At 55.5% G+C, this 14,735-nt stretch overlaps 1 pseudogene; it reads right to left on the bottom strand.

Moving 5' to 3' along the window:
- Window positions 1–11,331: 11,331 nt before the first annotated feature.
- LOC132495995 (actin-related protein 3-like) lies at window positions 11,332–12,666 on the bottom strand (annotated as a pseudogene).
- Window positions 12,667–14,735: the final 2,069 nt, after the last annotated feature.

The raw sequence follows: 14,735 nt of genomic DNA, 5'->3' as shown, positions 1-14,735 counted from the left end.
GCTTTGAACCCAGGCAGCTCCCGGGGGGGAGGATGTCCCACCAGAGAGACTGGACGCCCGAGGATCAAGCTGGGCGTGGGGAGAAGGTGTAAGGCCCTTCTCTAGCTTTCAGGTGTGATGACCAGCCAGGCGAAGCAATACTAGAAGATCACAGGTAACAACATGTGAATGTGGAGGACGAAAGGGTCCCACCAGAGGCCTCAAGCCCGGATCAATGTCTCACGCAACACCGGGTCCTCGGCCAGAGTTCTGTGGGTGGGTGGCCTTCCTGACTCCCTGTCGTCCTCCCAACCCACATCCTCGCCTTCTGCCATGTCACCTTGAACTCCCATCACCAAAGGGGTTGAGTCTATCTCCCCATCTCTCGAGTCTGAAATCAGCATCATGATGTGCTTTGACGAATGTAGTGGTTCCCAAAACGTGGCCCATGGATCCAGGAGGGTCCCCAAGTCCCCTTTAGGGGGTCAGTGGTGTAAAAACTTTTTGCTAATAAATCTAAGATGTTTCATGCCTTTCTCACTGTCTTGCATTTTTGATATTGTGTAGCTGGCTTTGGGTCAGGGTTCCCGGGTCAGAACAGCAAAGGAAGTGGGGGCCCAGACTGACCCAGCGGCGGACGGACAGCTTCTTGACATCTAAGCCCTGGACGGTTTGAAACCTGCAGCCCACTGCCGAGACGGAGGCCTTGATGAAAGCACCACCATTCCACAGGCTCACCTTTCAGACAGGTGTACCTGGTGCCCAGCCTTCACCTGAGCTGCTCAGTGGGTCCATCACAACCACGCTCCCCGCCCCCAGCAGCCAAGGGCAGGGAAGACGAGGGGAGCCTTTAACTGTCTCTCCTTGGCCCGCTGCTGTTGGTAACAAGACGCCATCCTGCGAGCGGCTCAGGACCACGCAGGACACCCGGGGCACCGTGCTGCCTGTGCTCCCTGTTCCCCAGCAGCCCCTCCCGCCTGCCGGCCCAGGGGCCGCTCTGTCTCTGGACACAGCAGGCAGCACCGACAGGAAGGCCTGCACGGCCCCGCCCAACCCGATGCTCCGACGCAGAGAGCCACGCCCTCTGAGAGCTCCCCCGCCCAGGTGGAGCGACCCTCAGAGGAGCAGATGCCCAGCACCCTGCACAGGAGGGCATCACTGGTGGGCGGGGGGAGGCGGGCACCTGGAGGGATGGCTGGACCTCAGGACCCCCTCCAAGGGCGGGCCCAGACGGGCTCCCCAGGGGAGCGCCCAGGTGCTGGTGCAGGCGCTTCTGAATTTCCAAGGACAGCTTGTGGGAGCAAGGGCAAAGTAATAAACAGAGGACCAGCAGACTAAGGCACCCCGCACCTGTCTGCCAGGTGATTAAGAAATATCAGCGCTCAACTCTAACGTAGAAGTTGCTCATCTAAATCACCCAAGATCCAGGTAATTTATAAATATGTAGCTCAGATAAGGTACCCATATGTCCACGTGGGAGAAGAGGGGAGTCAGAGGCATTTTTAAGGACTTTCACAACTGTGATGTGCGTGTACTTGCCTGGACAAGTCCACATTTACAAACACCGCAATCGACCGCACCACAGCTACCCACCGGCCGCTCAGCTGCCTTTGGTCACTACCAAGTTCACCTGTCCCGTGGAATGAACAGGGTTGCAACCAGACCCACGGGTTCAGGCAGGCTGGGGTCCCCAGGCCACTAAGTAAGTCTGTGTGGGCTGCAGCCCCTCCCAGCCTCCACAGGGGCTGACAGGGGCGGCCAGCCACGTGGGGCCACAGCCGGGAGTGTGAGATGCAGACCTGAGGTCCACTGTAGCTCAGGCCTCTGGGAAAGTAAAGCCCCAGGTCAAGTCAGGTCCAAGCCCCTGGTCAGCAGGAAGCCCAGCTGCTGCACAGACCTCACCTATGGGTACGGAGGCCCTGGGACAAGACACCAAGAAACCGGGCACCAGGATGGGCTCAGGAGCCCCGGCTGCCTGTTGACCAGCTCTGGCTGCAGGGGCCTTGATTGGCAAGGCCGCTCACAGATGCACTGCTGGCAGGACGGATCCCCCGGTGACCGGCCCTTTCTGCCTCCTCCCACTGTCCCACAGGTCCCTGGGCTGCCTGCCACTGCTGCTCTGGTCCAAACTCTTCCCACCTCGGTTTACCCATTTCCCCTTCTCTCCCAGTCTCCCTCTAAGATGTCTGAAGAGAAATTATCCAGTAAATATTTGTCAACAGAGCACTGTTCTGGGTACTGGGATACAACCATGACCAAAACAGATAAAAATCCTTGCCAGCCTGGAGCGTCCATGCTAGTGAGAGATGGAAGATAAGCACTGGCGAAGAGGCCGTGTGGTCTGTGGGGGACGCCAAGAGCGCAGAGGAGGTAGGACGGGAGGTGAAGGGCTGGCCTCTCACAGCGAGGCCTGCACAGAGTCCCGAGGAAGGAGGCTAGGAGGTCAGGAAGCAAGCCTGACAACACCTGAGACCCGCTTCCCAGGAGGAGGACACAGCACGCGCAAAGGCCCTGGGGCCAGAATGTGCCAGTTTGGCCAAGATACTGAGAAGGACATTGTGGCTGGATGGAGGGAAGAGGGTGGAACAGGTGTGGACAGAGAAGGGGGTGGGCCATGCAGGGTCTGAAGGTCACTGTGGGGACTTTGGCTTTGACCCTGAGATGGGAGCCTCTGGAGGGTTCTGGGGCTGGGAGAGAACTGGGACTGGGGTTGTAACAGGATCACTCTGGTGGCTGTGCTGGGAGAGCCTGCAAGGGGCACTTCCTCACCTGGGGGCACTTCCTGGTCCTAAGGCACTTGGGCCACTTCCTCGTCTGGGGCACTTTCTCTGTCAAAATCATTGCCAAGGCCCCTTAGCCTCCTAGATCTTAGAGCTGTTGCTACCAAGAGTCCCTCCTCAACAGAAGGGCGTGATGGGTGACACCTGAGGGCATCAGTTTCCTGCGCCCACCCTGCACGGGGAGAGGCCCATGGGGACAAGGCAGCGATCGAGGTTCCAGTGGTGAAACACCAGGCCCTGGAGCACCTGGGACCCCAGTCAGACGTGAGTGTGTGCATGCCTGTGTGGGTGCATGTGTGTGCGTGGGAGTGTGTATTGAGAGAGCTGCCCAGCTCCTGCTCCGGAATCTGCAGGTCCTCCTCCCTGTGGCTTTGCTGTGTGACCTGACACAGGCTCCAGCCGCCTCTGATGTGTGGGTACCCTCAGACACCAGCGGGGCATCCAGATGTGAACCAAGGCAGGAACTCCACCCTTCTCAGCCAGTGGGAGGCTCCCCAGGTCACCTGTGCACTGGGGCCAGTCCCGGGCCAGACACAGAGCTTTCCTCCCAGCCTCCATCCTGCACCTGGCCAGGTGCCCATCCTGGCCCACCCATCCCAGAGCCAGCCTGCAAGGGGCCACCCCCAGGACTGCCCTGGCCCATAGCTGCAAGGCCCAGGAGGTGGGTGGCCACCGGGTGGCGTCGGGCAAGGACCCTGTAGCCTTGTCTGCCCTCAGCCGTCTCCTCACCGGCCCCAGGGCACAGTCACTCCTGCGGATCCTACGACAGGACACGTGGCCGAGCCACCCGAGGGTCCCGCCTCAACTGCCTGTGCTTCCCAGAAAGGAAAGGGGCGGAGCTGCCACCTGCAGCCTCCTGCTTGCTCCCTTGGCTCCCACCCTGACTCAGCCGAGCCTCAGTCATCTCACCTGTAAACTGAGCGTTGAGAACGGGACCCCCCCACCCGGAAGTGCGCTTGAGGTTAGATGAGCGAACGTGTGTAAACCACTTAGGAGAGAGCTCGGCAGGCACCGGCCACTGCCGTCGTTATTGTCATTAGCCGTCACGCAGGAAGAAGCCTGCAGAGACTGGGTGGAGTGTGGCGGTGGCATCAGGGGACACGAGAGCCGTCGGGAACAGCAGAGCCGAGGGTGTTATCTGCAGCGGGAGTGGGACCCTGGAAAGGAGCAAGGCAGGAGGAGCCCTGGAAGGAGACGCAGACCAGGGTGGGAGCCCATAGGGACCACAGTGAGGGTGCCTCCAGGGCCCCCAGCTCCTCCTCCCCCGAGCTGTGCCACCGTGAGCAGGACCCGGACTTCCCTGAGTCCTGGTGTCCCCGAGAAGGCCTGGCCATCACAGCTCTGCCCTACAGCGGCCTGGGCGTCGGGGAGGCCTCTGGTCCCTCCAAGCTCAGTGCCGGCAGGACCACAGCCCGTCCCCACGAGGCCGCCCCAAGCTGTGCTTTGAGAGCGACTAGCGGCCCGCCGGGCCCTTCATCCCCTTCAGCCTATCTTTTTTTTTTTTTTTTCTTTTTTTTGCGGTACGCGGGCCTCTCACTGTTGTGGCCTCTCCCGTTGTAGAGCAAGGCTCCGTATGTGCAGGCTCAGCGGCCATGGCTCACGGGCCCAGCCGCTCTGCGGCATGTGGGATCTTCCCGGACCGGGGCACGAACCCGTGTCCCCTGCATCGGCAGGCAGACTCTCAACCACTGCGCCACCAGGGAAGCCCATCCTCTCTATCTTTAAAATCCCACTATTATAGCTTTATTCCTTTAGACCCACCTGAACAATTTGTCAGATTGCCTAAACGTCCCTAAATGCATCCAACAGTGAACCCGGCACAGCCCCCCAAGCCCCTGGCCTCCCACCTGCCCCTGGTCCCTTACCCTGCTTGGACGCACCACCACCCTCCCTGTGGTCCAGCTGGAAGCTCTTTCCCCAACGCCTCCCGCCCCCAATCCATCCAGCTCAGCCAGTCTCACCCCCAACCAGACCCAGGGTGTCCCATCTCATCAGAGACCCCCAAGAAATCTTTTCCTGCTGGGTTAGCCCACACAAAACTGGCATTTGTCCCAAGCCCATAAAAAGCAGAGAAGACTATGTGGGTTTCCTGCTCACACCCTCCCGAGCTCCCAGCTGTCAAGTTACCAGGCAAGCAGAGGGTCGGGCTCCAGCCTGTACGTCCACCCTCCCGGCAACACCAAACCAAACCCCCAGAAGCCTCCAGGCTGGTAATCTTGGGTGGGGCTGGCGGTGTTAGCCCTCTGCCCACCCACACACCTTCTCTCTCCTCCCCCTCAACCTTGAGACTCAGAAACCCTTTTTCAACCAAGCCTCGTCCACGTTAAGTGGCACCCTGCTCCTAAGGAGTGCCCTGGGAAAAACACCACACTTACCACCTCGACTTCTGTTTACGTCTCTCCCTCCACGGCCCTTCTGGTCCTACAACTCAGAGGTCAGGGCCGAGGTTTTCATATCCCAGTACGTACAGCCTAGCAGCTCTCGGTTGATACTTACTGGATGAATCCGGGGGAATATTAGCTGGAGCTCATTCACACTAGCATGTAAATGACTGATACTCATCCTTTCCTGAGAACCACTCCTGATACGGGAGAGGAGGGGAGAAACCCCAGCGTTCCGTGCAAGTGGCGAGCGGGGAGCAGCCCCACCCGGAGAGGGGCGGCGAGGCCAGCTTCATTCTGGCACCCTAAGCAGCTCAGTCAGTGCGGGGGATTGTGTACACTTCCTGAGCGGGTGGGGAAGCTGGACAGCTTGAGAAGTCAGACGGTCTAAGTACAGAAGCCCGGATGTGACGGGGAGATTCTCACTGCTGCTTGGACCGGCCTCCCGGGACAGTGGCACCCGGTGACCCTGGCAATTCACGCAGACTAATTCACATAGAGTAGTGAACTTACAGGACTATCTTCTTAAACCGTTCTGATGGCTGTGAGCATGAAAGTGCAACTCAGAGGCTGAGTCTGTGCTGCTCTTCCCGGAAAGATGGGGGCCCGCCTGGGAGGTCACAGCCTCGATCCCCCCTGTGGAGACAGGACAGGAAGAAATCAGCCTGTCCCCCTCCTCACGCAGGGCGGACCTCAAGCCCTGGGCTCCAGACCCTCAGGAGTGGTTTGTTTCCTTGTTGTCCAGTCCTGTCCACCTGGAGGCAGGGCCTGTGCCCAGAGCTCACCGGCTGGCCACCAGGACCTGGAAGAGGTGAGGAAATTCACCACCCAGCCCGGCCAGCCTGCACCCCCGTCCCTGAGGTCAATGTCACCAGAGCTCTGCCAGGCATCGCTGAGGCCCCGAGAGCCCCATACCCTTAATAGCAGGAAGGATGCTTGCTGTGTTCTCAAGGTCCAGTGCAATTGCTCCCATTGAGATGCCAATGTTTATATGCTGCGTGGTGCTGTGACTCAGTGGGTATTAACTGCCTGGCTCACCTCCAGGGGAAGATTGTTTGTGTTTAGAAAGTGCCCGTGATTCTCCTTTTTGAAGGTGGATGAGTGGAAATCATCAGTTGTATTGGAAGATAAGCCGGCCACGTAGGGAACCCTCGGCTTCGACTAAACGTGGTGGCCGCCCTCCTTCCAAACCAGGGCCAGACACGCTGCACTGCTCTGGCCGTGTCACCCCACCCCCTGCTCTGTGCTGTGCAATTCTGACCACTCGTGTCACACTGACCACACTGTGTCCCTCTTCTCTCAAGAGACCATCTGCAATGAAAGGAGAAGAACTGGGCCTGGAGTCGGGGTCCTTACCCTGCGTGACCAGGCTGTCCCCGCGTCTGTGCAGAGTCCCCAGGATGCCCAGAGGAGGCCAGCTGTACGCAGATGCGTGAGGGCCGCCAGCCAGGCTAGGTGTGGGCTGGTCCATGGCGGCCCTAGGTGCCATCAGCTGCGGGATGACTACGCACCTGACCTCCTCTCTCTCTTTCTCTCCCTCCTGGAACATGTTTGACCGCATCTGGAAAGGTTTGAATCCCATCTGTAAACCCTCCACGCAGCTACATCCCCACAGCAGGTTCCCGTCCCCATGGTCGCCAAGGGCGGTGGGCACCACACCTGGGGCCTGAGCCGCAGAGATGCAGGGCCGAGCTCCCCGCAAGACTCTGGGCAGAGTTTCCTCACCTCTTCCAGCTCCTGGGGTGCCGCCGGCCCGTACCTTTCCCGGTCTCCACCCTGGTGTCACACGGCTTCTCCTCTCCCTACAGGGCCTCATCCTAACCCCCTGATGACATCTGCAAACACCCGATTTCCAAACAAGGTCACATTCAAGGGAACCAGGGGTTAGGACGTCAGCACAGCTTTGGGGGGACATGGCTCAACCCACTACACCGAGGAATGACTCTGGGGACACCTGGGCTCCCACCCTGCAGCCCCATCACGGGAAACGGCAGCTCTGGGGGAGGGACAAGTGGTCCCCTTGCTTCGCTCCAAGCAGGAGGAAGCAGCGGTGACAGCGGCTCGTCCAGGGGCTCGGTTTCCTCCTTTGTCCCCCATGTGTTTTCCCCTGTAAATGACAGAGGGGTGATGAGAAGCAAACGAAATAATTCTGGAAAAGGAAGCACAAAACTCCAGGTCAGTTAACTTGTGAGGGGCTGGTCGGAGGGACCCGGCAGGTGTCCTTGCAGCTGCGACCAGATGTGGACATGGGGAGGAGAGTGGGAGAGGCCATGTCCCACTGCCCCCCGCCCCGGCCCAGGGCTCCCCACCCAAAGGTCCAACACTTCTCGGACAGGGTTCCAGCACATTCCACGGCCCGGAGGCTGGTCTCCTGAAAAGAAAATATACCCTGACTGGCAACCTGAGTTTTGTGTGTACAACTTCTTACAGGGGAAGTCATGACATCCCTGGCCTGACAGTTCCCAAGTGGGCATGGAGCATGGCGTCCGATGCCCACGTGGGCCTGCAGGGGGACGTACACCTCCCGGCACAGGGCCTGGGCCCGGGGCTATTAAGGGTCTCTGAGTACCACCCGCTGGCTCGAGCAGGGCAGACAGAGGCAAAGGAAACGGGTGAGAAGAGTCTGGCCCCTTCACTGGCCGCGGTTCTTCGTGTGCACACCTAGAAATGTGCTAGTTACACAGCCACGTCCTAAAGTGGACGGACCCTGCTCTCAAATTAAAGTAACTCTTCCACGACTAAGGACCCTCATCAGGCTGGTCAGACACGCTGGATGGAAGGCCACGGGGGCACCTGGCGCCTTTGAAACAAACCGTCAGCAAGATGCGGGCCCTTCGGCCGGCACACCATGTGGGCGCACCTGAGGAAAAAGGTTGGAGACTGCTGCACACAGAGGTGGGAGGTCCAGCCCAGGGCCAAATAGGGGGCCAGGGCCCCCTGGGGGTCAGTTCCCAGGAGTAGCTAGCATCTCCCCAAAGCCAGGGGGCAGGCTGACAGCCCGAGCCAGCGGCCACGGCGAGCCTGGGTCAGGGGCCCGTGACGGCCGCGGAGCCCGCACCCAGGCCTCCCTGCCTCTGGGGCTTGTGGTGGGCGACAGGCAGGTAGCAGCTCTCAAGGCTCAGACCAGGAGGCGCCCCTCCACACAGCACTGCCCTGGCTTGGGGACGGTCACGCACCCCCATCCACTAATGGCCACACAGCGGGCTGCTTGTCCAGGCTAAACGTGGGCTGAGAAGCCGAGCCGCACTCGGGGGACCTTGGGACGTGGGCCCACGTCCAGCTCCCGCCCAGTGCAGCCTCCCCTGGCTGCCGCCTCGCCTCCCCTGTGCAATGGGAGCGCAGTCACACTGTCCCTGCGGCAGCGGAAGCTGAGGAAGCAGCGGCGGAATGATGGAGCGTCTGGTCCAGAGGAAGAGACCGAGTCGCTCCCGCGCGCCCGCTGCCTCCGCCACGCCATCGCCTGTGGGGCCTTATGGGGCAGGACGCGCGGCAGAGGCCCCGGATGGTGCAGCCACAGTGTCTGTCGTGGGGTGGAGACGGGCTGGACCGAGGAACCTGGGCGCTCTCCTTGCCCGGCCCACACCTGCCCTGCGGCAGGTCCTCCGCACCTGAGCCAGAGGCTGGTACAGGACCATCTGGCTGCCAGCGCCCCAGCTTCCAGCGCTTCTGCTTCTGCGTGACCCCACCCCACCCAGTTCTCTTCTAGTTCTCAGCTCTTCCATCGCCCGTGTGATTAAGGCCCCAGATTAAGCTCCCCTGCAGTGATCACTCAGAACAGCTTTCTGATCGGACTATAATTATTATTCTTCTCTCTAAACAGCAGGGCCGCTTGGGGGCTGCAGAGATGAGCACAGTGGGCTCCTACTTTCTAGGAGAGAACGTCCCAAAGCGGGATCCAAGGACCCCCTGCGGCAGTATCACTTGGAGGTTCTTACAAAATACTCCAATTCCCCAGTCACACCAGACCCACGAAACCACAGCTCCTGGTGGGACTCCTGTCATCTGCATCTTATGAAGCCCCCCAGCGGATTCTTGGGCAAACCAAATTCTAGAAGTTTGCAATATAACAGGGAAAATAGGCTGAGTGCAGACAGGGGGAGGAGCTCAGCAAAGGCAGCGGGTTTATTCCAGGTTCACGCCAGCTGCCTGTGCGACCTTGGGAAGGTCTGAACCTCGACCCTCTCCGTCCCCGTCGGGGCAGCGAGGGGGGGCCAGTGATGGTGAAAAGGTCCCGGCTCCGAGGCGTGCGTGGGTCTGTGGTCTCCGCCAGAGAGGAGCGCAGGGGTCAGCCCTCGGCCCCTCATCCAGGCGGAGGTCTCGGACCACACACGTGGAGTCTTCCTTACATGGCACCATGAACGGGGAGGTGGCACCTGCGTGCCGGGGACTGTGGGCTATACAATCGCACTGGAAGCAAGTATTTATTCCAGTAACACCTGCCACTTGCCTACAGTACGGATAAGACTAGTGTGGTACGCTGCAGGTAAATGCAGTCACGTGTCACCTGTCGCCCTGGGCCCTGTCCACACACAGGCCCTGCCGCCCCCGGCTGCAGGCAGAGCCCATCTGCCCCTCCCCCGGCCTCCCAGCTGGAACCCCCCATGTGGGCCTGACACCCCCTGCAGCTCCCACCAACAGCTGGCTGCTGAGGAAGGTCAGAGGGGAACATACAGGGGAAAGAGCCGGGAAGCTGGGTGCAGCCCTGGGGGGAAGCGGGGAGGAGGCGGGCGGACTCAGCCTGGCATCACGGTGGGCACCCAGAGGGCCCTCTGGCTAGCCGCTCCCCTCCCCTGCTCAGCCAGCTCTGATTGCTTACTTTTTTTTTTTTTTTTTTTTGCGGTACGCGGGCCTCTCACTGCTGTGGCCTCTCCCGTTGCGGAGCACAGGCTCCAGACGCACAGGCTCAGCAGCCATGGCTCACGGGCCCAGCCGCTCCACGGCATGTGGGATCTTCCCGGACCGGGGCACGAACCCGCGTCCCCTGCATCGGCAGGTGGACTCTCAACCACTGCGCCACCAGGGAAGCCTGCTTACTTTTTTTTTTAAAGAAGTGCTTTAATATTTTAACTAGCTAAAGGTCTTTAAAAGACACATTTGTTGATAGTGGTACATCCACGTAACATAATACCAGGGAATAACCAAAACCTGTCATTTTACGTGAAATCTGAAGGGGACGATTGCAGGACAATGTACATTGTAGATTTTTTTACTTATGCTAAATAATATTTTAGTTTTATATAAATATACAATTAAATGTTATATATGTATATATACATATTCATACATGTGTATGTACATGCACGTGCATGTCTTTGTGAATCCACTAGAAGCTCCAGGATGGAGAGGTCCTAGCTTTGTGAGATGGAAGCAGAGGGAGGGAAAGTTTCCACTTTTATGCCCCGTACTTTTTTTTTTTGTTGAAGAAAATAGATCTATTAGTTAACTTATAAAGAGATTAAACAGCTGAAAACAAGTATTAAGAAGAAATTTGTGCCTTTATTAGAATGGTGTTAGGCTTTAAATATACCAGTTTAGGTAATGAAATTATTCATTTTTTAATAAGAAATGACACTACAGAACTGCAATACTGGTCAAACAGTCTTGTCTTTACTTTTACTTTAAAGTGAGGAACAGAATGCGAGTAATCAGAAAGCACTAGCAGGCATCAGTTAGTCCAAGATACTAGCTTCTTAGTTCCAAAGGCACTTGCAAAGAAAACCATTGGGGGGCACAGGGTATGCAAGCACTTCCGATAACTGGAGTCCCAGGAGTGTGTGTGCACGCCAAGTCTCATAGGCTACTTTTTGTATTTATCCTTTACTTGGTCACCTTTTCCCCCACAAATACTAGTTTTTCTTTGACTTTTTTCCTCATAGTATAAAAAGTATGAAATATAAACAAGCTCTTGCATTGCACACTTCAGAGTGTACAGTTCAAGCATTACAGAGCTATCGACATACCGATAAATCCCATCAAATCTTGGGTAATTCAATAATATACAAAATACCAGGGCACAGAAAGAACTAAAACCCACTTCTTTTTGTCACACATAAGATTCAAATATTCAATCTAAAGAAAAACACTTAATCATTTTGGCTCTCCTCTACATTCGCATGTCGATATGCTTATTAAAATATTCCTGTATAATTATGTTTCGTCTTATTATTTCAAGTTAAGTTTATAACCTCAAAACCAGCCATCCAGACAAAACAGGTAATCAGAAAGATTATTTCTTCCCCACATCCCTAACCCCAATAACTATGAAGCCAATTCTACGACATGATTCCAAACACTGGATTGTGATGACAAATGCTAGGTCTAATTTCTTCGTAATCCTTTTTGGTGTGGCATACTTGGTAGAACTCAGGTGTGGAAGCCAGCATGGATCCTCCAAACCAAACTGCATATCGCTGCATGTGGTGTGTAATGACTTGTACGTCAATAGGTTTTGGCTTCAATCTACCACCGCGCTCAATTCCTCACTTAATTTCAGCCTGGCATCTACAGTTCTTTTCAAATCTCTTTGCAAGTGACGTCCGAAGTCCCTGAACATGGCTTAACCTCCAGAGAGGACAATATCCTTGTAGAGAGGACGTCTGACATCAATAGGATAATTCTGAATTACTTCATCTACAGCTTCTGATATAGGCTGAGTAAAGTCTGGATTAGCTAACTCTGGATGAAAAGAAATTTCAGGTCCCAAGAATCTCTCATATCCAACATCAATGGAAAATTCTTTCTTTGGGAAGCATTGATTCCAGTATACTGTTTAATCCACTTTGATCCATCTGTATCATACTTAAATTCTTTTACTAAATCTGGGCAGACATAACTATAGCGCTCCTTTACTGCCTTAGCAGTTTCCAAGGATTGCTCTGAAGGAATTCCTACTTCTCGGTGTCTCAGCAATTGCTGAATAAAATAGGCTAGATCTCGTCCTGCGGTTGGAATGTGCTTAATATAGCTGCCAATCACATACTCTTCAGCCACAGGGATGACATGAGTGACACCGTCTCCACTGTCTATTACCGTACCGGTCAACGTCCATTCTCCTGCTTGGCTGGAGGTCCAGGATGCAGCTACAACAAGAACAGCCTGTACAGCAAGGTACTAGCCTGGACACTGAAGGACCCAAACATGATTTCAGCAGTATACTCCCTGTTTTCTGGAGTACTCAGTGGAGGTTCAGTCAAAAGAAGATAATGGCCTTCAGGTTCCGCCCTTAAATATTTAAAGATCACTTGCTCCATAAACCTTTCCATCAAGCCCCAATCTTCAACGATACCATGGAGGATTGGCCACTTTTTTGCATATGTAGGTTGTTCTATTGCTTCATCACCAATGAAGAAGTCTAGGTCATCAACACCTTTCATCACCCTCCTTTGAGCTTGATCATCCACTTCTGCTGACTCCTTAATAACAATACAGGAAGGGATGATAACTTGTTGTTCCCTATTTCCGGCATATCCTAGTTTTGTCTACCCCATGCCGCGGTCCACCCCACGGGCCGCCAGCCGTCCCGCCATCTTCCTCCTCACCTAAGGCTGCCACCGTCTGCTCTGTGCCAGTTGGGGCCAGGGATGGGCGGCGAGAGGTAGAAGCTACCTGACCAGCCTCGGCCGGGCCGCCCTCTCCGTCGGGAGGGGAGCCGGGAAGCCAAAGCAGTAGCGAGAGAGCAGCAGGCTCGGTCAGTGGCTACCACGTCCTCAAGCCTGGCGGGCAGTCCCCGTGCTGCCCCCCGCGGCCTCCTCTCCCCTCTCTCCCCCGCTCCTCATCCTGTCCCGGCCCTACAACTTCTTCCGCTCCCGCCGCCTTTCCCCGGGAAGCCAAGGTGGCCTTCAATGGCAACGCCCCGGCCAGGCCAGCTATCCCCCGTACTTCTGCAGGGGCCTTGGTTCTTTACTGTGAGAATGTATTTCTTTGGTATTTTGTCATCAATAAAATGAATTTTGTGCCCCCCAAATTACATCGATATTATTTCATATACATTATCTGAAAAAGAAAACCCCATGAGTGGCTGGTATAAGAGGAGCCTGAAAAGCTCACAGACTTGGAGTGGAAATTGGGAAGATCTGTGTATAGAAAACGTCCGTGGCTTTCCCCCCAGCAATCCCATCCCTCAACTGATATCCTAGAAAAATTATCAACGTGCACAAAAGTTGTTGGCAAAAATGTTCTTCCCAGCATTGTCTGGGAATCTACATTTACCTTTAGAGAAGGATGGACCCACAAAGGTTGGTGTCCTCACCCCAGGGATCCCACTCCAGCGGGAACCAAAAGAGGAAGAACTAGAACTTCCTGACCCAAAATGGGCACCTGTTAGAACCACAGTGCTGAGGGGAGAAAGCAGGGAGAAGAGGTCTGGGCAGGAACAGAATGATACCACTTACATAAAAGTTTTTTTAAAGCATGCAAAACACTACTGCCCATTATTTATAAATACGTTTGTACGTAGTAAAATTATAAAGGCAGCCATAGGAATGACAAACCCAAATTCAGAATTTGTTCTCCGCTCAGAAAGGGATACCTTGGCACTTCCACTGTATCTGCAAAATCCACCTTCTTTGTCTGGGAAGGACGCCCTTTCTATTTTAGTTGTACTGTCGCATCTGAAGTATTCTCTTCTTTTAAAAGTCCTTTCAAGACACAGGACTTACTTCAGTGATCACTTTGCAACATATATAAATGTCGACTCATTACGCCGTACACCTGAAATTAACGTAATGCTGCATGTATGTCAGTTATACTTCAATTTTTTTTAAAAAGGAATACCATTGACGAATTCATCTGGGGAGGGGCCCAGGGCTAGCGTGCGCTGGGATGGAGTTGATGCTGATGATGAAAGGTTTGGTACAGACAGAGGTGATGGTCACACAATATTGTGATGTATTCAATGCCGCTGAGCTGTGCACTGCAAATGGTGAAGGTGATAAATACTCTGTGTGGACATTTTTCCATCATAAACAAAGGAGAAGCAGCTGTGCACTTAGGGATGCAAAGTCAGATGCACTCCCCGGTCTTAAGATTCAAAAAACAAAGTCCTGGACTTCCCTGGTGGCACAGTGGTTGAGAGTCCGCCTGCCAATTCAGGGGACATGGGTTCGAACCCTGGCCTGGGAAGATCCCACATGCCGTGGAGCAACTGGGCCCTTGAGCCACAACTACTGAGCCTGAGCATCTGGAGCCTGTGCTCCGCAGCAGGGGAGGCCGCAACAGTGAGAGGCCCGCACACCACGATGAAGAGTGGCCCCCGCTCGCTGCCACTAGAGAAAGCCCTCGCACAGAAACGAAGACCCAACACAGCCAAATTAATTAATTAATTAATTAATTAATTTTATTAAAAAAAAAAAAAAGTCCTAGAGGCCCCACACTCTTCTGGAAGCTGAGACGGAGCATGGAAGCCTCTGCCTGCAGTGACGACCGGTAGACACAGGACCTCGAAGGCGTCCGCCCTGCCCGGCCCTGCGGCGTCTGCTCTCTGAGGACACACGTCTTGTCACATCCAGAAGCACACTGCCCATCACCAGCCCCGGGAAGGACTCCAAGCAGTGGTGAGCCCTCCCCATGTGGTGCTGGGTGGAGGTGACACTGGCCG

The sequence above is a fragment of the Mesoplodon densirostris genome, chromosome 9 (genome assembly GCF_025265405.1).
Source record: "Mesoplodon densirostris isolate mMesDen1 chromosome 9, mMesDen1 primary haplotype, whole genome shotgun sequence".
Lineage (NCBI taxonomy): Eukaryota > Metazoa > Chordata > Mammalia > Artiodactyla > Ziphiidae > Mesoplodon > Mesoplodon densirostris.
Note: the sequence above shows the minus strand (reverse complement) of the source record. Positions and strands in the feature narration are given on the sequence as shown.